The sequence below is a fragment of the Coturnix japonica genome, chromosome 3 (genome assembly GCF_054131305.1).
Source record: "Coturnix japonica strain WE chromosome 3, WE-NBRP24, whole genome shotgun sequence".
Classification (NCBI taxonomy): Eukaryota; Metazoa; Chordata; class Aves; order Galliformes; family Phasianidae; genus Coturnix; species Coturnix japonica.
In genome coordinates this window covers 59,469,882-59,493,581 of record NC_140665.1, presented here as the reverse complement: position 1 = coordinate 59,493,581, position 23,700 = coordinate 59,469,882, and the positions used below count along the sequence as shown (strand labels likewise).

At 38.5% G+C, this 23,700-nt stretch overlaps 1 long non-coding RNA gene across 3 annotated transcripts in view; it reads left to right on the top strand.

Moving 5' to 3' along the window:
• Window positions 1-19,952, top strand: part of LOC116653222 (uncharacterized) — a 93,679-nt gene extending 73,727 nt beyond the window's left edge. For 2 of the 3 annotated variants that reach the window (XR_004306738.2, XR_014944108.1), the window contains exons 3-4: window positions 17,590-17,658; window positions 19,410-19,952. This is a non-coding gene — a long non-coding RNA (uncharacterized LOC116653222). Of the gene's footprint in view, window positions 1-4,016; window positions 4,156-6,544; window positions 6,780-17,589; window positions 17,659-19,409 lie in introns of all 3 variants that reach the window. The other variant, XR_014944107.1, reaches the window with a different exon arrangement.
• Window positions 19,953-23,700: the final 3,748 nt, after the last annotated feature.

Here is a 23,700-nt window from a genome sequence, read left to right as displayed (position 1 = left end):
CTTCTTCTGCTGTATCGCCCCACACAACAATGTCATCAATGTACTGCAGGTGTTCAGGAGCACCACCCTGTTCCAGTACAGTTTGGACCAACCCATGGCAAATGGTTGGGCTGTGTTTCCACCCCTGGGGCAAACGGTTCCAAGTATACTGAATGCCCCTCCAGGTGAAGGCAAACTGTGGCTTACATTCTGCAGCCAAAGGAATAGAGAAGAAGGCATTGGCAATGTCAATGGTGGCATACCATTTGGCTGCTTTTGACTCCAGCTCGTACTGGAGTTCCAACATGTCCGGCACAGCAGCGCTCAATGGGGGTGTGACCTCATTCAGGCCACGGTAGTCTACTGTCAGCCTCCATTCTCCACTGGCTTTACGCACTGGCCATATGGGGCTGTTAAAAGGTGAGTGAGTTTTACTGATCACTCCCTGATTCTCCAACTGGCGAATCAAATCATGAATGGGGAGCAAGGAATCCCTGTTGGTGCGATACTGCCGTCTGTGCACTGTCTTTGTAGCAATCGGTACCTGCTGCTCTTTTACTCGTAGCAGCCCCACAACAGACGGGTCCTCTGACAGGCCAGGCAAAACAGACAGCTGCTTAATGTTGTCCATATCTACAGCAGCTATCCCAAAGGCCCATCGATACCCCTTAGGATCCTTGAAATGCCCCCTTCTGAGGTAATCAATACCCAGTATACATGGAGCCCCTGGGCCAGTCACAATAGGGTGTTTTTGCCAGTCTTTGCCAGTGAGGCTTATTTCAGCCTCCAGCACAGTCAATTCTTGAGAGCCCCCAGTCACTCCAGAAATATGGATTGATTCTGTCCCTTCATGACTGGAGGGCATTAGGGTGCACTGTGCACCGGTATCCACCAGTGCCTTATATTCCTGTGGTTCTGATGTGCCAGGCCATCGAATCCACACAGTCCAATAAACTCTATTATCCCTTTCCCTCCCCTGACTGAGGGCAGGGCCCCTCTATTGGTTACCTGTGATGACTGGAGCAACTCCACTGGTGGTTGGTATGTCTAGTAGTTCTTTCACCCGTGCTCGTAGTGCAGAAGTGGGCTGATCATGCCACTTCCTCATGTCTTCTCCACGGTCACGTAGGTAGCGCCACATGGAAACACGCGGTGCAATTGTACTGTTGTTCTTTGCTCGAGCTGGGAAGCGTGTGCGTTTAACAGCTGAGACTTTTGATGATGCAGGTGAGGAGTAGGACTGGACTAGTTTGATCAGATCCTTCATTAGACCTGGTGGCCCGTACGAGGATTGACCTTCATCAGTTGTTTCTGATACTATTACGGGATCATTACGATTAGTTGATGGAAACAATTTCTTGCACATTTCATCTACTCGGTTTTCTAGCCGTGAGATGGCAGAAACTGCGGCATGCAGTTGAGGGAGCTGCTGATCGGTGGTTTGAAGCATTATAATCAGCTCAACAACTCGGGGCCATCTGTCCACGAACCCTTTAGAACCTGTTACCAATGACTGTGCCATTCTCTCTGGTGCTGTACTTGTGATTTTCTGCCACATGTCAGGATCGGCCCTCACTCTCTCAGGGTCAAGTTCGCTTGGATCAGGGCTGTACAACATTTTCGCCATGGCCAATTCCCTCAGGCGCTGAATACCTTTTTGGACGGTATTCCAACTATCAAATTTAGGCTTCAAAGCATCCTTATAGGGGTACCTTTCTCCCACGGCTTCTAACAGCCGCAACCAGAGAGTGGCAGCTCCATCCGAACATCTGCTAATCCCTCTGTCGATACCTGCATCTTGGGCAATGCTTCCTAGTTGGCGAGCTTCATTACCATCTAGAGACAAGCTGTTGGCCCCGTTGTCCCAGCAGCGAAGCAACCAAGCAAGGATACCTTCATCTTGACGCTGTGTGAACTCCTTTCTCGAGCCTTGGATTTCAGTCAGCTTCAGAGGTCGACAATAGGTGATTTCCTCCTCATCATCAGTCTCTTCTTCATGCCTCTTGGTTTTTGCCTTTGCTTTTTTCGGTACTGCTCCATGCCCGGCACCTGGGTCTTCTGCAGCCCCCCCCTGTGCTTCTCCTTCTTTTCGTTCTAGACGCGTGGACACCCGTTTCCATTTCTTGCCTTCCACAGGGGCAACTGATATTGCTACTGATGCCTCCTGTGACTGATCAGAATTAACTTGGGCTTGAATCTCAGATCGGAAACTCTCTCTCTCCAGAATAGTATGATACAAAGCACGGTATGCATAAGCCAAACCCCACATAAGGTTTACCTCCTTAGATCTCTGACCCAAATACTCACTTAATTTCTTAGGGTCCCTTAGGTGTTCAAGAGTGAAATCCCATGACACTGCGGGTCCCCATGCTTCTAAGACTTTTCCTAAACCTTTCCATATTCCCTGCCAGTCATCATTCTCTGGTTCTGGAGGAGACTTCCGCATAGAACGAATGCATAGGAACATATATGCATTCATTAATAGTGATAACATGGATGCAAGTATGAACCCTATCTCAGTTATTGAAAGGCGTGTGGAAATCTGAGAGTACAACCTAAATAAAAAGGGTTTTTTTAGCCTGTACAATGAATTAAACATGGTGGTGTTTGTAAAATTGCCTGTTCCATCTGGGATGCAAGTACTTGTAAGATTCGCAATTCCATCTGGGATGCAAGTGTTTGTAAGATTCACAATTCCGTCTGGGATGTAGGTGCCAAAATTCTGACCATACCACATCTCATAAAAGTACCAGGCAGGTGTCTCCATCAGTATCCACCTTATTAGGCTATATACCTGCACAATTCCACAACACCAAATTATGGTGTTAATAGTTGACCAATACTTTAAGAAGATCATAATTGCTTTCAATCCCTTAAACAGAGCAACTGGGATGAAGAGTGGATTCATAGCTGGCAGGCTCTGTAAAAGTCAGAGCTAGCTAGCTTTGCTCTAAGGGAGAAAGAAATCCCTTTGTTTTCTACACAAAAGTTAGATAGCAGTGCTGAGAATGTACAGCAGCCCTTAATGTTGACAATTTGTCTGGTATTTCAAGGTCACGTTCTCAGTGAGCAGCTACGAAAAGATAACACTCCGCTAACGAAGCTCTTTAAGAGTAAAGAGAGAGTTGTTCTAAAAGCTAAAAAGCTCTATGCCCGCATTCTCCACCAAAAAATCTGTCACGGGTTACTTAGATTTACCTATGCCCGTGACAGGGGAAGCCACCCCGTGGGCCCCCCTCCCGGGGCCCGGAAAGGAGGGGGAAAAAGGGAGTGGGATAAAACAGCGACAATCTAAGGAGGAAAAACTTATTTTACTAAATATGATACCGAAATACAAGATAACACAATATAATATAATTGAGGCTAACAAATTGAACGAAACAGAGAGAGAGAGTCCCCGAAAACCGAGAGGCCTACTGTGAACTCTAGGCGACACGGCTGGAACGCTTCCCACTCTCCGAGAAGTTCGAGAGAAGAAGGAGGGCACTCCAGCCTGGGAACGAGATTATACAGCGTCCTGGTCCCGTGACTTATCATTAACCCTGTTGTTCTCTGGGATATGTAGTCTTCTTCTGTGGACTGCACATTCAATAGAAGTATCCATACTTTACATGATGTTATGATGTGGAATACTGATAGCAAAATTACAAAATTACAAAACCATGACACCTGCACACATTCTGCTTTTGATATCATCTGGATTATTACTACCAGACATGGCAAGACTGTGAATGAAGATTTTCCTCCTAGAAACTTTAGGGTTTGCAGGTTGTGTCCAAATCCTCATTGAGATCACTGGATGTGTTACAGGGAAGTCCAAGACAACATAATGCACAGAAATATGGCTTCGAGGAAAGGAAAAATAAAGCAAGGGAAAACTCATTAGACTGAATTTCCTCTAATAGTGTATGTATATTTTTTTTTCGTTTGTGTCATTATTTGAGTTAGATATCCAACACCAGGTTTTACTTGTCTTTTTTTCTTATTTTTGTAAGTGTTCTGTCTTCATAATAGTTGCAAAACTTTTATTTCCACAGTCTCATACATACTCAAGATCTTGTGTACAAATGGTAGCAGACAGTCTGCCTGAAAAAATACAAAACAATAGCCATCCCAATATATATATATTGGAAGAGGTTGAACACCCATGCAGCTGGATCAGCTTTGTGCTCTGGGGTGAGTACCAGGGCTGTTGTTGCACTGCAAGGAGCCTAGGTGGAGGCAAAGGGTCAGGGCTGAATGATTCTTTTAATTCAGCTCCAGCTACTGGGGCTCTGCACAGCTAGCTTTTTACCGAGGTGTTGTCTCAGGTTGGCCTTATGGTGTGAAGCTTCAGCAGATGCAACAGCACAAGCCATGAGCCAGAATTACCTACCAGGTATAGCTGTGGATGTTGTACCTCTAGCATGTGGCAGGGCTCTGGGGCTTAGCAAGACCCAGGCAGCTCAGTTTTCAGTGCTTTTCCAAAGTCTTACGCATGCTGATACTTCCAAATGGGAGGATGAGCCTACAAGAAGGCACAAAGGTGTTCACACCTGGCAGATTTAGTGGTATTTTATGATTCCTGTTTATGCTATGAGTGAAAGAGGAGTCTGTATTTCAGTTCTGATTGAGACATAATATACGAAGGATAGTGGCAGGGAACAAGGCTATGGAAAATAAAGTGATTGAATGACATTCAGTGTGCCTGAAAAGCAGGGAGGATCAACGTCCCCAAATTAGATACGTTATGCATAAAATGATGGCAATTATGCATAGCTGGGATCTGGAGAGAAACACATTCAGACATTTTCAGAGGTGAAGACCTAGCATGATGCCACTCTGGAAAGGTATCTTCAGGTGCAAGCGTTTATGATAGACATGGCACGTTGTACTGCACATATTAAAGATGAGATAGTAGGGATAGCCTGGGGAAAGGTTGTTTTACCAATTTTGAGCTTGGATCATGCTGTTAATTTAGGCTGAATGTCTATGTTCCATACAAATGGTCTAGAGCTGAGCCTTGTTACTGCTAATTTCTCCCAGAATCTATGTTTTGCTGCCAAAATACAAACCCAGATGTGCTGACACAGCTAATTTCCAAGCTTTGGACTGGAGCCATCCGACACGATACTTTTGGTGCATACAAGGAGAGCTGATTTGTTACTGGCTGGTAGCAAGGGTTTCACAGAAGACCATCTAGCCAAGCTAGCTTGGAAATGTTTTTGTCTTGGTTTCCCTTGCTACAGGGCTTTTGTATACCAGCCTGACACATTCATGAAGCAAATGGATTGAAGCTGGCTTGTAAACTGCACTCCTGTTTCAGCAGACTTTGTATTACTAGAGCTAGTTGTCTGGTTTGAGCCAAGAATGACTCTGCCACATATCATAGACCAGCTTTTACAGCTGAGCTCTTCCTGTCACCAGGACATTTCACATATTGAACTCTGCACAGGCCTACAGAGTAGGAATGTGTGTAAATTTTCCTGTTGCCCTTTTCTGCTGTGCTGTGTGCTTTGCTTCCTTATTTTACTGCCTGTTGAACAACAGAGAGAGGTGGAAAATTAAGTATTGTGACAGTAACATGGGAGGTAAGCCTGGATACCTCAGGCAATGCTAAAAGCACTGCCAGGCACCTCAGAACTATATAAAAAATACATGGAACCATACAGCTAAGTGCCAGATTTCAGAAAACATTTTCCTTCTGCCTGCCTGAGGGAATGGCAGACACAAACCCCTGGACATGAAGGCTAGTGCTTGCCATGGCTGCTGTGCTTTTGGCAGGGCCGTGGTCTGTTCTGCTGAAGCACAGTGCCTTCTGGCACAGAATGCAGTAGCATCCTGACAGTGGTTATTTAGAGAGGGAAAGTCACTCAAATCTCCAGAAGAGTTTGGCTCTGCCAGAATGGGCCATGATCTCTATGAGGATTAAGCTGAAGCCTGACCTTCATGAAGTATTGATACAGGAGGGCAGGATGTAGCTGTGCCTCCTTCTGCTGAGGGACATTTCCCAGAACCTGCCTTCCTTCTATTCCTTCTTTTCAATAATTTCCCCTCATTTCTTGTTGTAAATTGCTTTTTAGCTTGGCAGGTGTTGCCGCCTCTGACAAGCACTTGTCTTCCCCATGGGGAAATGCCTGGAGGCAGAGCAAATGCTTACTTCTTCCCAGCTATTGCCAGCGGGAGCACATGGCTTTAGCAGCAGCAGGGCAGAACATGGCATAGGATGCAGAGCACTAACATCATGCACTTTGTAATGTGCTGCATGGAAATGAAACCAAGCTAGCACTGACAACAAAGCCCTCAAACAATCACCTTCTGTGCTGAGCTATTACTCATTTTGCTTCTGAAGATTATTTCATTTTGGTTGAGGTAGTGACTAGCGGCCACTGACAGTTGTGAAAGACAAGAGCAGCCTTGCTTTAGGGACATAAGCAGCATAAAAAAACACCTTACACCAAGTTTATTTTTTTCTCCCATTTCGTTTGCACAGAGTGTGCAATAATAGAGTTTTAAGTATCTCTTTATGCAAAGAGCTGTATGACTGCTTCCACTGTCTGTACTCTTTATATGTTTTGACTCACAGTTACCTCCTGCTGCTCTGTTAACTGCTCTGCTCTGCAGAATAATCCTGGATGTTTATATTGTGGTGGGAAGTTGGAGCTAACAGGGCATCACAAGGCTCTGAGATCACTCTGCCTACTCAGGACTTCTGTTTTCTGAGATACCTGTGGCACCATTATCACAACATCACCTAACAGCAGCCACCCTGCACCCTCTGCCAGGGTCTACTGAAGACATTTCACCTCTGAGGGAATGAGGTAATGCTTGTAATCCTTATCTGCTCAGTAGCTGCAGTGTGTGACACCCCACTGATATCAGAGACACTCTTCTTAATAGATTTTGTGAAAGAATGACTGCATTACATGTTGTTGGAAGTGACAGTGCATTGTCCTGTTCACTGAGGACTAAATTCAACAATTTGAAGGTGTATCCCCACCAGTTCCATTGCAGCGCTGGCAAAGCTCTGGCTGCTCAGCCTCTGAGTATTCTCAGAGATTTGAGCTGAATGCTGAACTGGTCTCAATCTGGAAATGTACGTTGCGGTGCCTGGCACTGGGCTTGTAGCCACGTGCCTGTCAGTGGTTTTACTCTTCCCTTCCTTCCTGTACTTGAATTTCAGTTAATGTCAGCCTTTCACCTAACAACAGCAGAAAGAAAGGAAAAAAAAAAAGAAAAAAGAAAAAAAGAAAAAGAAAAAAAAAAGAATAAAAGAAGAAAAACAATCCTTTAATTTTCATATGCTCTCTCCCATGTATTATTTCCTCCCAAAAACCTAATATCGACATTAATAGTTAAGGTGCAGAGAAGCATTCTTTTTCTAAATTGGTGCAATCATGGGTGAATAATGCACAGGTAAACTTCTCAAAACATATCAGTGTAGATGTATGGTGGCTGCATGAATGTTGACAGGCCTAATAAACAGGAAAGGCTGTGGACCGACCTTTTATATATAAAAGTGAAGCTGGTATTCATCCTGCCCTGCTTTTAAAATATGCATCTATATTCCCATTCTGCCTTTTACAGTACTGATAGTTCATCTTTAATAAATCAAAGGCAGTTTATTTTGCTTCCATGCTCTCTAAAGGAGAGGATGTCAGATCACACCCTAAACAGTTTTGACACAGAGATAACATCTGGTGAAAAGCACTAATGGTAGCTTTTTATTTACAGATATGTTGAGAAATATGTGGGGTAACAATGGTGTTTGTCTTCTTTCAATCAGGAGGAGAATAGGATTAGTGGCACATTCTTCTTTTTATCCACCACCTCCAAAGGAGTTTGGTTTCCTGTCATCTCTAGGAGAAACCCCTTTACACTTGCCTAGCCAGGACAGTTTCCAACATGCATCTTCAGTTATGCTCAGACACCCTGATGACTTGGCTGACACTGATGTCACTGTTTCTCTTGCCGCATGCCCACCATGTGGGCTGATGCCTGTCAGCTGCCTAGAATGCTTCTGCTGGAGCACCTTCTACAACAGTGGACTCCGTGCCACGCAGAGAGGACTCAGCAGGGGCTCCAGGCTTTTGGCATATTCCTGATCTTGATCTGAACTTAACTGATACAACTCGGATCTTTGGGGAAAATGCTAAAGGGAAAAACAGAAGACCAGTGAGGTAGCAAAGTGCAAATATGATGTAACATTTTCCTCTGGCATTCTTCAACTAGAGAGGTTTGATTTTTCTTTTGCAGCTTGGTTGCTTCAGCTTGCAGCCATACAAGCTCCCATTGACAGCTTTTGAGACTGGCGCTTGTCTCAACAACTCTGTGGGTTTCGTTAGCTATGAGAGGTTCAGCACTGATGTGATGCTTAAAGGCTCTTTGTGCTGAAGCTGTAAGGACTGGCAAAACAGCGTTGTCAAAATTGTGATAAATACCTGTGCTCCTACAGGGTTCTAGAGAATGAGCAAAAGGAAAGCAATTTTTTCTGACTTAGGTTCCTGAGTGCAATTTCTTTGAAGGAGACTTTGTAATTGGAGTATTATATAAATACTATTCCTTTCGTAAGAACATACTTGTGTAAAGTGCCCTCATCTACAACAGTCCAACTTGTTTCAGAGATAAAAATGTTTCACATTTCCATTTTTCCTTCTCTTTTCACATATGAAATCAACTCTATAAAGCTCTTTTTTTTTTTCTTTTTTTTTTTTTTCTTTCACTTAGTGCATTCTTCTAGTGCAGGTCATGCTAGCAATATTACTCTGAATTGTTCCAAAGATCTCCAGGATTTTCTGTTCTGTATCTAACTGATGAAAGCACTACCAAGGAAGATAGTTAAAGACATATGTAGTGGCTAAAAAGTAAAAATCTGAGGTTTGCCTATTTTTAGAAATTTACCAGCCTTGTTCCCAAAGATGAATGTAAGTGAATCTCCTTCTAGAGGGGCCTTTTTCTCTCTTGTGACTGTAGCGGAAGTTTATCTCATTGTTAGGTAGCAAAATTTATGGATGGCATTTGTCTGACCCAAGAAAGAAAAGTCATCTTCTGAGGGAGAGATCAAGCTGGTACTCAGACTAGCATTTGGGAAATACAGAGGTAGAGACTAAGAGCCTGTGAGGGGAGTTATAGTAATACTTCACAGGAGCAGGAAACCAGTCATCTCACAAAGGGACCTTGGGAAATCATCTAGTAAAGCTTCTTGCACAAAGCAGGGTCATCTGAATTAAGTTGCTCAGAATTCCAAAGTATATCTGGAATGTATTTTTTCCTTCTTGTATTAGTTGCTTCTCATCTTGCTGCTGTGTGCCCTCCAGAAAGGTCTTCTCTGTACCAAGCAATAAGTTCTTCTATTCTCTTAATTCTGAAGAAGCCCAGGTCCCTCAGCTTCCCCTCACCTTTCTTCTGCCCCCTGGCCATAACAGTGGCTTTTGCTGGGTTGTCCTGGTGTGCTGATTTCGGTCTTGTAATGGAGAGCCCCATATTCTATGCAGCAGTACAGAAGTGATTTCATGTGTACTGAAGAGAGGGGAAAGATCGCTTCCCTGGACCTGCTGGCAAACACAACCCAGTATGCAGCAGGCCTCTGCTGCAAGGATGCCATATTGACACATTCAACTTTCAAATAATCATGCTTAACAGTCCTCTCCTCACTTAGTTTTAATAGAAGAAACATAAGGAAAAACCATAGCATTCTACAAACTGAGATGGAATTTGACACACAGTAAATTTCTGATGCATCATAACTACCCTGTCTGGAAAAATCTGAGCAGGTTTGTCTTCATGCAACTTGCAGTTCTCAGTGCTTAGTTAGAAGTATCTTTTCTATTGTTATCTTTGAAAAGTAATTTCTTTCATTTATTGCAAATTCACCACAAATAAATATAAGTATGTGCATTTTGGGCAGCATCCCATATCAGCGGGTGCTAGAAACATGATGGGAAGCATTGGTATTCTTATCTTTAACTTATACTAGTTTTTGCAAACAGTGCTTTAAAATAAATTAATCACACAAAAGAACATCCATTGCTAAGAAGCCAGATGATACTAAAAAGTCATAGTTTAGATGAGACTAAATAGACATACACTGTTTTATTTACAATGAAGTTCTCAAAAAGATGAAAGGCAGATGAAAGCTCAATGCATGTCCTCTACCTGTGGAAGATCTTGACCTTTAGGCAGTGATTTTGGAAATGACAGCATACAGTGCAAAGGAAAAATGTATCGCTTTCTTAGATAACTCTTGATAATGAAAAAAGGCTAATTTTGTTCAAAAAGTAGTATGTGAAGTAATGAGAGTTAAAGATTCCAGGACCACTTTCAAATGAAGACTGCAAATAAAGCTGAGAAAATTATGATTGAAGTTTTTAATTATTTATTTACTATTTTCAAGAAAATCAGGGTATTCTTATGCCCAAGAATAAAGATTTTAGGTCTTAAAATAGCAAATGTTTTTAATATCTGTTCTTTTAATGGTACATTAAGATTTTAGCTACTGTACGTATAAGTATTTCAAATATTTCATAACAGTTTCAAGAGAGACAATATCTTTCCATTATTAATAATAAAGTGCTAATGATAAATTGGCTGTAGTAGCTATAGGCCTTGCCAAGACTTTTGATTTAGAAAGGCATGATCCCATTATATATGCCGATAAAAATATTGAATTAGGGCCTATTCTTGAAGAAAAATTTCAAGATCTGTATCAGAATTATTCTCATTCAGAAACCAAAGTGGAGCTGATAGTGACAATTATTCTCTTTTATAGTGGTTTTATACAGAATTTTCCATAAGTTCAGATTTTATTTTATATCACCTTCTATTTTCTCTTTTATTAATTGAGGAATGAAATAATCAACTTCAAAATAATTTGTGGGCAAATAATAATTTTGGTTTTTGCAAATATACCTGCTGTTGGCAGGAACTTGTATTCTCATTGATTAAAATTCAGAGTTGTAGAACTGGTTTTGTTCTTGTGCTATGTTTAAAATAAGCTCACATAATATACATAGTATAACTAATATAAAAGATACTGCTATCCTAAGTGAGCACTTAAAAATTAAGTGAAATGAAATTGATAATATAGGAGAAGATTCATTTGAAATATACTTGGGTGTCCAAATTTATCACTGAAGAGTATATGCAATTGTCACCTTCAATTAAACTAATTAATTGGTTCAAGAAATGAAATAAAGCATCAATTAAAGCCTCAGAAATATATATTTTTAAATGCTTATCCTCTGCTTATCCCCTTCCTGGATTATTTAACAATTTATGTACTACTTTTTTTTATTCGTATCTGTGCTGTTATACAGATTTACTTGCAAAAAACCCACCTGAATGGATCTCTGACAAGCTAATGTATTCTGGATTTTGAATAGAGTTCCTTTGTCCCTATCATTTGCCATGTAGCCTCTCATAAATTGGTTAGAGACAGAGAAGATACGCCATTTCAAGAGATTACATGGGTTAAAACCTCTGCCATTTATGCTGGTGAGAGTTCACTGCAACAAATCATCTGAAGTGTTTTTCCTATCCTTCAAATTTCAGCTGAAGACAAGCATAGAAGATAGTCCATCAGTGTCAAGGAATAGGAATAAATTAAAGAAAACTAGTGATAGAAAATCATGACTAAATAAAACTTAAAAGTATTTCTTTAGAAAACCGCCAATTAATTCCATTTTTCAGATGAATATCATGTTGCACAGTGTCTGTGGTCAAAGCTACCAAAGAAAAAATGTCAAAATTACTGGGGCACTACAGGGTACAAGAAAGTTTCAAACTAAGTGGATGAAGGCTGTAATGAAACTGCCCAAGAAGAATAACACTTGTAGGTTCTGCAAAACAACTGGAATTTTCAGCAGAGATGAGAAGACAGTTGTTATATCACAGGAAGATGCGATAACTGTATCCAAAATATAGAGAAGAGACATTATTTAATGATTCAGTGCTTCAGTCAGAGCTGGAACAGAACAGAAGCAGGATCTTATAACACTTTCTCTTCACATCTTTGTTATTAGGTTGCATAGAAAGAGGACAGAAGGCAGTTATATGTTTTCCTGGTCCATGGTGGATCTCTTTGGAAGATTTGAAAGAAGGCTGAACTTTAATGAGTAGTAAGCAGCAAGTCTTACATTTACAGAGAAGTCAAAAAGAATTAAAGAATATATAACAATGTATAGCTTATAAAAAATTGTGAAAGAGTTTGCTTTTTGTGGGTTAATTCATATGTATGACTATTTCTCTCTATATATGAACCTGTTTCCATCTTTTATATAACATCTTATGTAGGTAAAGGAAGAACTCCAGTAGATTTGCCAAGCAGGATTTCTTAAAAACAACAACAACAAAACCAAAACAACACAACAAAGCAAAACAAAAAAACCCAAACTAAACCAAACCAAACAAACAAAAAAAGAAAAAAAGAAAAAAGAAAAAACTTGCCACCAAGCAATTAAACACCACATTGACTTTTCTTCACTTCCCATCTTCCTAGCGTGATGGGGAAGAGAACTGGAAAAAACAAGGTAGAATTCATAGAGATAAAAACTATTCACTAAGAAAAGGAAGAGAGAAATAACAGTAATTATATATATATATATATATATACACATACACAAAACAAGAGATGTATAAAGCAATTACTTACCACCCACCAACTGGTGCCCAGCCAGTCCCCAAGCAGCAGCTGCCTGTCATACCAAGTCCCATTAGTTATATAATTTATTATATGGTATGAAATATAGCTTTGGCCAGCTTCAGTCAGCTGTCCTCGTTCTGTTCCTTTCCAGCTACTAGTGCTCCCCAGTTCCCTCATTGGCAGAGCAGTATGAGAAGCTGAGAAACTGAAACATTCTTGTCTCTACAGCACTGCTCATCAATAACTAAATCATTGGTGTGTTATCAACATTGTTTTTCTCCTAAAGCAAAAACATAGCATCAAAGCAGGCACTATGAAGTAAATCAACATTGGCCCAGCTGAAACCACAACATCTACTCTTCACTGCTAAAACAGGAAAGCATAATTGATGATCTGGAGCATTGTCCAAATATGATAACACTTGGATTTGTGATCAAGGAGATGACCAAACCCTGAAAAGCATGTGCTAAGTCAGTAGTTCGGGCAGGGATTTTGGGTCAAGTATGGATTCCCAAGAGCTAACCAGACCTAGCTTGCGATCACAATCCTCTTCTGGAAAAGGAAGTCAAACAAGTCTGTAGCATTTTTTACCCTACTCATTATGAATCACTGTTATTAGTTATGGACTGCTGTAGCTCTAACAGAAAGGAGTACCAGAAAGATTTTGGAGAGATTTACAGCACTTACAGACATTTCATCCTTATTTTCATTGATCAGAGCCTGCCTTATAAGTCTGAGAAGCAAAGTAATTCAGGCCTGGGATAGGGAAGCACCAGTATAACATCATGAAAATAAAGTTCTTTAAGAGATTGATATGCCAGAAGTGCCTTGGTATGGAGGAAAGTCTTTTAATCAAAGGTTTCTGAAAAAGCAATATGGAACACTGAGGAAAATAATATCTTTTTTGAAGGCAGAAGCTGTTATTTTGATGTTTACAGGTGGAGTGTTGATCTATGCTTATTTCTGTAAAGAATGCTATGTTGATTCATTTGAAATTGAATTCTAACTATTCCTGGAAGAATTTTTTGTTTATTGGCTTTTGTAGATATTTATCTTCTCTTTTTCCATATTTCTTTTCTGTATTCCATACATTTTCATCAAAGTTGGCTTACATCTTCTTTACTGGTGGATAGCTTTGGTTTTTGTCCGTGATATTCTGTAAGTACAGATTCTTAAATCTTAACCTCTTCAAAGTGTGTTTGAAAGTGTAACAATAGGCAATAGCAGATACAGCTGTTTTAAACCAGTTTCAGATCACCCAAGATAGGTAGATGTCACAATCCAGTAATAAAGAAGGAATAGCCTACCCCTTTCTGAGGAGCAGAGCTTGTTAATACTCTGTAGGGGATCACCTCCAAGTCAGGATTCTTCTGTTGTGGCTACCAGCCCTCAAGTGAGGTCAGGGAGGGCTAGAGCCAGAGTCTACCCCTTCTGATCTCAAAAGTGAATTGCTTCCACATGTGTTCCTAGGGCAGACTACACTGCTTCAACAGGTGCTCAATCACTGACTGGTTCAGGACATGACCTAACAGTGTTCATATGGCAAATAACATCTTTTCTATTGGAATATGTTTTTTGTTAGCATTACTTTTTTTAAGGAAACCTACATTTATACAGGCAATAGGCCTCACAATATTTCTAACACAAAAAGGATGCGTCTTAGCCAGCTTCTTGAGAAATTCTTCCCTTTCTCATGCAGGGCTTTTAGTTTCCGATGCAGACTGTGGATAGGCATTAAAATCCTCGCAAACATTTTAGATGTGTGTTATTAATTAATTTCTTTTAGAATTGGGCATGCAAAGAATCTCTGAATTGTACGTTCAAAGATTCATCAGTATCTTAACAAACATGATCCATTACAATTATCAGAAGAGGCAGAGCTCCCACTGCTCAGTCTCTCCAGGTTTGGCTCCTACACCACCTCAGGCCCTCTAAAGTACTCTCAGATGTTTAGTTTAAGAAATCATGAAAAACTGGTCTTTCAGAGCTACTTTTTTTTACTTAGTTCCTTGAAATCTTGTACATACTTGATATGAGGTGGAATCTGCAGAGGACTGCTGAGCTGTGTCCCTCCTGTCTTCTTTAGCCACTGATTGAGTTCTTTAGGCATACCAGATACCTCATTAGAGAAAAAAGACTAAATATACCTGTACTAAGTAATTCCCCTTATAACACTTATAAATAACTGAGTTTTTATGTCAGACAGATGATTATTTATTGTGTTTTAGTTCTCATTATTATGCACGTATTTCTCTGTGAATTTCTCAATAAAATTAGCTACAGTAAGTTCTTTATTATTCATGTGTGTTTTCGTGGCTAGTCCTATCTCTTTTGGCTCAGTAAGGATGATTAAGTATTCTACTTGATCTTTACTTATCATGGGAATACTATGTGAATTATTTCCAAAATGTCCTGTTTTATATTTTATTTATCTACAGTATAACATGAATATTATGAGAAATGTATGCCTTTCTAGTACAATTCTTAGATTTGAAAATTTAACTTCTATTTTGCTTCAGGTCTTACGATTTGTTGTTTACTTGGTCAGCTAGCAATATGCTTCTAAGCCTTCCAGATTAATTATTCTGGCTTCTAACTAGCAGTTCACAATAATTAGTATCTAGGAATAAATTCCTTAGCAATTCAAAACACACATTTACAAGAAGAAGAAATAACAAGGAATGTTTCTAACTTTTAAGTAGTACATATATCCTTTTTTGTTTCTCAAAGTATGCAGCAAAACTTTTCTTTGATGAGATCTGTAGGCCACATGTGTTTATTTTAGTCTCATTTGCGAGAAACTTCATTGATGTGACTGGAATTTTGGCTTCCAGTAAAGAGCATATAGCACTACAGAGAGTTCTAGTATACCTTGGAAGGTATGGTTTTGCTGTTCAAATTTCCTGCCTCTGATGTTTTCCTACTTTTCATCTGTGAATGTGTACTAGTCTATTCTGCTCTCCAGAGAGTTGTTTCAAGTTGGTCACTTTGCACCCCTTTGAGATAATGCCTTCTGTCACTGCTGTGCTAGTAGTGTGTCTTACATTTGCAGGCAGGTATATTTTCTTTTTTGCCCAATAAAGCATAACTTATGCATAAAATGTTTATTAATTTATTTATCAAGTTGAAAATACAGGAATGAATTCAGAGAATTTGAAAGATATTTGCATTCCTTTATTCTTCAGCTTTCAACTTGAAATGATGTATTCCAGTGAGTATTTGTAGTAGCTGAATAGCAATCCTGAATAGAATATTTTTAAAAAAAGCAAATTTTTATTACTGTCATTTTAAAATATTTTTGTTATATTTAGTTGAACTTTCCAAAAAATAATGTTTGTCCTAATGTTATCCATCTTTTGTTTTTTGATTTTGTTTTACTTCATTAAGTAATCTTTCTCAGCAAAATATGTACGCTATTTTCTGCTTCTTAGAAGAATGTATTTTGAATTCACAGTGGATACGTATTTAGAACAGTTACCTTTATTTCTTTCTTCATTATCTAATGCTACAGGAGTATTTCTATGTTTAAGTCTTTTTTGGGTGCATTTTCTTAGGAAAGTTTATGTCTTTTGCATTAGTTACACAATGGATAAAATCAAGAAATATTTAAGAGAACTAGGAGACTTGATCCATTCTTTTTATCAAGGGTAGGCTAATACTCATTTCATTTGTTAATTATCTAGACCTGTGAACATTGTAGTCTCATGTTTCAAAACTTCCTTCATCCATATGCTTCTAGTCTGGGAAGCGTTGCTGTGGGAGTAGATCTCCCATTTGTTTGGTATTTTGACCATTAGGCTACCATGCAAAAGATAACAAAAGCCTTCCCTTCTTTTGACATTATCTCTGAATGAACTCCAAGTACTCAACAAGTCTTATGAATGCTCTAAATACACTTTCCAAAGCAGGCTCTTCATCTGAATCTTGGATAGTAAAGATCATATCTATTCTTATCTCAGGTTGAGGCCTAAATTTAACTAGCATACAGATTTATCAGGGTTTCTCCTCAAGAAAGAAGGTAGTTGGTTATCTGGCTTTCTGTCTTCAGGAACACGTGCAGTTTATGAAAGATCAGAAATTTCTCCTGGATGACTACAAATGTTCATGATCAAAGACAGAGAATGTTTTCCAGTTCTGTTGAGACAGCATAGGATAAATGATCTTTCTCCTGCTCTTTAAAATCTTTTTGCACAAAGCAACATCTCAGATTTTATCCTTAGAAGGATTTAACTTGCCTGTTATAATCTAACTAATTTGATAACAAAGGAATCGGGTTTTCTGCTATGAGATAATTACACTGTCACTGTACCCATTAGTTAGAAACCTATAATCACAGAGTTATAAAATATCCTGAGTTGGAAGGAATCCTCAAGGATCATCACGTCTTTTCTGATGTGGCAGTTGTCTGAGAATTTAAAGAGGCAGTCAAGAGGGATTATAGTGGGAAGAGATAGAAGAAAGGAGAAGCCTGCAATCTTGTGAAATGGAAGAATTCAGCATGACAACCCATAACACCCAGTATCCCATATTGGGCAAGGAAAAATTATGGCACAAAATTTTTTTGTACTAATTCAAAAGCAGAATGTGGTGAATTAATCTGAAATTTGAACAAGTGAAAAAGAACAGGCTATGTTGTAAAATGTCACAAATGTTTTAATTACATTGCCTGTGTGGTAAACAGTGCATGGGATAACTTTGCTCGTATTTAGAGACGCAAGCCTGCCTATTCTGTAACAGAGTATATCTGAACTATAGCCTTAGGAACTTTTCTCTACTCTTCTTGTTTTTCCTTTAGAATTGGTGTTTGTTGTTGTTTGTTTGTTTTTTAATGTACCACAGTTTAAAAAAAAAAGAAAAAAAAGTAAACTGGTTTTCCTGCCCTGCTTCAGCCCATCGGTATATTTTGAATGGCCTCTTTACCTGATAAGCTTGGGAATCCAGTTATTCAGCTGCTTTTGGAACACTTACTAAGTAACTTTTTTTCTTTGCAGCCAAACCTTGCCATTCCTCTGCATGCTTGATGGGCATAGATTGGGAAAATCTTTCTACATGCAAAATGGGTATGGATTGGGAAGCATCTTTAAAATAAGTGATTTTAGCTCCATGAAAGATTAGGTATAATGCAAGATTTTTTCAATTGCTTTAGGGGAGAGAAGTTGAACCAGTAAACAGTAAAATGAAGGAAATTAATGACAGATTTATAAGGACACAGCAACCCACTTCTGACAGAAGCAATTTGGCCCAGTAATTTCTTAGATTTGGAGGGGGAAGAAAGAGAAAAATGGCAACCCTCCACAAAGATAATTGAAAAATAAAGCTGATAAGTGCTTGTGTGATTTTGAAAAATACGAGCTGGCAACTTTTTTCTCTTTTTCGTTAAACAGTTTGGCTAAGAAATCTTGTGCATCTTACTATTGTTTCTCTTTCCATTCTTATCTATGCTTGTTTATGGAAAACTTTTAAAGATTCTTTGTCCACTGTGATCATAAGTTGGGCAGGTAATAGACACAAATGCCTGCTAATCCAGCTTTTCAGGCTGAATTTCCTGCTTGGGTGAATTGAGCTTGCTTATATATATATATATATAGTGAACTACCTTCCTCTCTCAGAAGACATGATCAGAAGTGAGAAGGTGTTAGGCCAGTACAGGAGAGCATACAAGCATTCCAGCTGCCATGACAGTACTGCTGTGAAGTCTCCAGACTTCTGCTGGTCTGAGGGACAGAGAATGAGATCTGTGACTTAGATTTTTGTTTGAAAGTGTGATATTTCCTACATATTCTCCAAATCACAATACCATGCTGATGTAATATTACACTAAACTGTAGCCCCTTTGTACAGAGGGAGCGGAACAAAGGCAATATTAATAGCTGGAATTAAAATTTCTTTGGGTGTTCACACCCCCAGAAAATGTGATCTTCAATTGCCGTGAAGTAAACTTGAAGGGAGAATCCTTTTTCTGCATGCAACAGATTTACAGGATTTACAGGACTTAATGTAGCATCAGAGTTACCTGGCAAAACATCAAGGGTCAAAGGCATTGAAATGTCTAAATTGTGTTCAAAAATCTGCCCCTACTTTTTTTTATTTAAAGAAGGTATTTATCAAAGAAATATTGAAACACTGACATGATCAAGAAAGCAACATGATTAGTGAATAAACTCTTAATGTTTAATCTAAAGAAACAGAAGAATGAACAGCTTAACAACAGCACGAAAGACATTTGCTCATACCAGCACCATCTCCTGTAATGCCACCTCAGCAGCTAATTAAGGAGAAAAATTAAAGAATGAAAATGAGAGACGACTTAATTATTGCTAGGCTTGTGAATTCAATCTCAGAAAATAAAATGATGCTTAATAAAAGCAGATGAGGGGTATCTGGAGCGGCAAATAGGAGAAAGTGAATAGACAGACTTTGATTCTTGTTTATTGAAGAAATAAAGACAATTGTGGATTAAATGTTCTAACTTTTGAAACTGATTAATAACTAATAATATGAAGATTATTGAGTAAGCAGGAGAGAATTATTCAATGTTAGAATTCATACCTTTATCTTAAAATAAAGTGTTAGAATTAAAGGAGAATTTTGATTGCATTCTAGCAAAAATCCAGAAGGTGCTGATCTGAAGAAGACAGTCTTTCTCGTGCATTGTGTGGATGGCAAAGCTTGCAGATGGAGCTTAATCATGATTAAAACATTGATTTTCCCTGATGATTCTTTTGATTGTTACACTTCACCTTTTGGCTTTCAAAATTTTTTAGTCATTCATAAGTGAAATAATAAACACATTTCTTTATAATTCTGACAGTTTAGCTACAGGCCCCAGCAAATGCAGAAGAGACGGGAAGAGGCTTGGACAGGTTGCAGTGTGTGCATGGCTACCTGGAATGTGACTGGTCTTTCGTGGCACTGTTGCTACTGCTGAAAAGCAGCACCCACCACCTCACTGTGCTCACATCCACTATTCGTTCTACTTAAACATTCAACAAGAACCAGTAAATGTCAGTGGGTACTATTTTTTTTTTCCTCAAGGAAGAAATCAACAACACCCCTATGCTTTAAATGCACTGCCATGTCTGATGCTATTTGGTTGGGCTGCCTTTCTGCTGCCATGTGTCACATGGCAACAAAATGTAACAAAATAAAATAGAACAGAAGAAAATGATGGGAAGGTTCAACCTCTGTTCTATCACCAACACCTACCTATGACATGGTGAGCCAACATCATAGAATAAGAGCCATTACTTTCAGAGAAGCCCTTTTATATTGTAAATGTGTCTATGAGAAGTATTTTAGTGCATTCTAAGAAAGATACAATAAAACTGAAAGTTATGTGTGCGTTGTAATTGGACATGTGCAGCATAATTTTAAAATATTTCCAGATAAATATATCAACATAAATAATACATTAATTCTTATGCATATCCCAGGGTCCTGCTGATAGCAATTTAGAGCTCAGTGGAGGTGGTGTACTGCTCCTAATATTCATTTTCCTAATACATATGAGGTTGGTAGTTGTAAGTGTATTTTGCAGCACTAACCAGAAATATTACATGTATTAACAACAGACATGAAATAATATATTGCTGTTTCCTAATTCATTTTACAGAAAATACTGTGAATTTATGGTTCAACTGGCTGTTACTGCCTTGCTGTTTTATCCCAAATGTTTCTTCCAGCAGAGTGGTTTCTTTGTTCTTATTGTTTCTCTCTCTCTCTCTCTTTTTTTTTTTTTTTCCTTCTCTTTTTAGTTCTACATTTTTGAGATGATTGAAAATGTTTTAAAACTACTTACAGCTTATTTTCACTGTAAACTTTTTCTGTTTTATTTTTGTTTTGAGATCGGGAGTGTAGTCATACAAACACAATAGCAAAGGAACCCCAGAAACAAAAGTAGGAGTGTCTTGTTGGTCTCACCATGCTTTGCACATGCAGGAAATTAGAGAGAAAAGGAGCCAGAACGTGTGTTCCTTCTCATACAAGGTCTTGGGAACTTCCTGGAGGATTGTTCAGGAATTAATGTCTCCTTCTTAGACAGTGTATCCAAGAAATTGGTTCATTTATTATCTTTTGAATTATTGTCATGGGATTTTGTCTGCTCTTATCACTTTTGTTTTTCTCTCCCCTTTTCAAATGCTCTTAAAGGACTCAGACACATTTTAAATATGCAGACTAGTTGTGATAAATGTCATATGTAATGAAGATGAGGTGTTTAGCTTCATTTTCCTTAGAGACCCAGAGGCAGCAAAACATCATAAAGCAGCTATGGAAACAACTCTGTTACAACTACAAAAGAAAACCACAAATCTTAATTGGAAGAACAAGTAGGCTTTTCACTTGACTCTTGCTGCAGGCAGCAGGGATTTGGATCTGGTATTATTCTTCAACACTGCAAGTCTTTTGAACTAAGGATGTTTGTTTCTGTTTCCAGCTCTGTCTCTTACAAACACATCCTTCCCTTTGAGAAGGAAGCTGTGGAAAGGAGGTAGATTCCCCTATCTCTTTAGGGGAAAAGATTTTTTTTTCTACATGTTAGGTTTCTACTCAGTGATAAACGTTCCCCATTCAAGCTCATCATGTGAAAGGGCTGTAATTTGTGCTGACTGAAGTTCTCAAATGTATCTGCTCTTTTTACTAATCATGAGGTGAGAATGCTAAGTGTTAGTAATTGAAAGATGTTGTGGGTTTTTTTTGTTTTTTTTTTTGTTTTTTTTTTTTTCCCTGCTGTAATTAGATCTCTTTCTGTCAAGAAAAGAACAATCTGAACAGAGAATTCTGAATAGAAGCTACTGCTCTCTGAATTTAATAGCGTTAATAGGTTATGGATATTTCCTGCCCAAACTAGTTCAATAAATTCAGCTTATGACAGCAGGTTGGACTTCATTATTTTGCTAGTCATTTAAGAAATTATTTATTATAGGTAATCAAGTATTTAATAGCCATATAAACAAAACTTATTATACAGTTGGAAGACGTGGGAGAAAAATGAAAAAATAGTAATCGAAGAGTGAGTACTGTTTTTAACCCAGAGATTTCTCTGGGAACTCTGCAGAGTAAGAACACTAGAGTCAAACAGAGAACTGATGGAGAATAAGACAGTGCAATAATATGAAACTGTAGATACCTCATCTTTGCTATGTTTTAATGTTAGAAATTAAAAAGGAAAAGTAGAATCTAGAAATGTTTCACAAACTTTGATAGGAAGCAGCACTATTTCCTATTCTACCTGAATAGAAACCTTGTTAGGAGACAGGTGTGTAGGAGATGGTGTTGCATCTTCAGACAGACTTAGTAATATTCTGTTTCAGTAGATCCATAGATTTTTAAGAAATATTTTGCTGTAAATGCTTTATGCCTTAATGTGTAAGTTTGAAAAAATATAGATCTGCAGGCAGGTAGATATTTAAGAAAAAAACGTTAAAAAGGCATTTTCCCAGTTCAGCTGTACAGGATGGAGCAGTAATCACTGGAATGTATGCCTCATTGTGAAGATGCTACAAAAATGTTTAAGTATATTCTGCATGCAATAGAGGTGGGGACTGTCTTTTCCACTTGTTTCCAAGTGTGTGCATCTTTATTTTCTTGTAAATTTCTGCTTTAATTTCCCTTTGTTACACTTGCACAGGAAAACCTTACTACTTCCTGCTGTTGTCCTAATGTACCAGCCTGTGATCTTTGCAATAGTCTCCATATGAGAACACAGCTGATATTTTCAGTATAGTAGGAAGGCTAATGTTGAGGTGTCTGCCTTTATTTTTTACTACTAACTGAAGGTAGGATGTAAAACATGCTCTGATGGTATGCAAACCTAATGAATCAATCTACTATGTTTCTTCATTGAGCTTTGTTTCCCACTCATTTAGCCTGTGGCTGTCTGTTGGAATGTGTTCTATGCCACTTATTTTAGTGTCATTTACTGCTAAGAAGAGTCTAAATTTCCCAGTTGTTTTCTTCCTATGAGTTAAATATCATGTCTTCTCCTGAGCTAACAGTAATAATTCAATTCTTAGTAGAACATATTTTGACAGAAGCTCCATACATAATTTTAAAATTAATTTCAGAACTTGTGACTCATTATAGTGGAGCGTTCTATTCCTTCTCAGTCCTAAAAGGCCAGGTAATGAGAGCAAGAGATTTCATTTAATTGCCTTTATTTATTGTTCTCTATAGTCTGGCATCTAAAGTACATGTAGTCTGCAGTTTCACATGGGCAGAGGAAAGGTACTGCTATTACAGGATGATGTGGTATCACGACTGCCACCCTTGGGAATTACAATGCCAGTTAAACTCACATCTTTGGTCAAAGTGCTGCCATTACTTTCTGTGTTTTGATTTGTCCCTCTTCAAATTAGGCTATCACAGCATTTTTCAAAGCAAGGAAGTGGTGAGCAGCACTTGAAAACTTCATATATTTTTTTTCATTGTAACAAGAGAGGATTTTAATTGTATTCGCTGCTTGCTTTTCTCTTTGCATAATCCAGTAATCATGCATGTTTTTCAGTAGTAAGCTTTTGTAAATACTAATGGTAAACGCAGAAATGAAGCCAAAGTAAAGGAAATGAATGAATAGAATAAATGGGAATGATATTAAGATGATGGCCAGGAAAAGGCTTAAATAATAAAGGATTCAAAACAGCCTAGCATTTGACATCAGAAATTGTCTAAGCATATACATGAAAAGACTTCCCCAGGGCAAAACTGGCAAAAAAACATCAAAGAATTTGGAACTGATGTAATGCTAAATAACACATTTAACGGGTTTCTGAGAGTACTGGTATATGAGATCTGGGAATAAAACTAATCTTACTTGTGAACTTTCAGAAGAATTTACTCAATTACTCCAGTATTTTAGGTCTTTTTGATTTCTTGATCTTCAGGTTGCTCAATCAGAACTCAAGACTGCCAGCTTCTGTGCATTTTCTTATGAGAAGTAATTATGGACTTTTGGGCCTGTAAAGTAAGCTGACCAGGCTACAATTTAGGATTTAAATTCCTCAAAGGATTGAAGAAATTTGGAATGGTCCTCCTTATTGAATCAAGTATAATCAGAGAGAGATTTAGGAAGAAAGTAATGTAAACCCAAGGGAAAGAGAATAAGG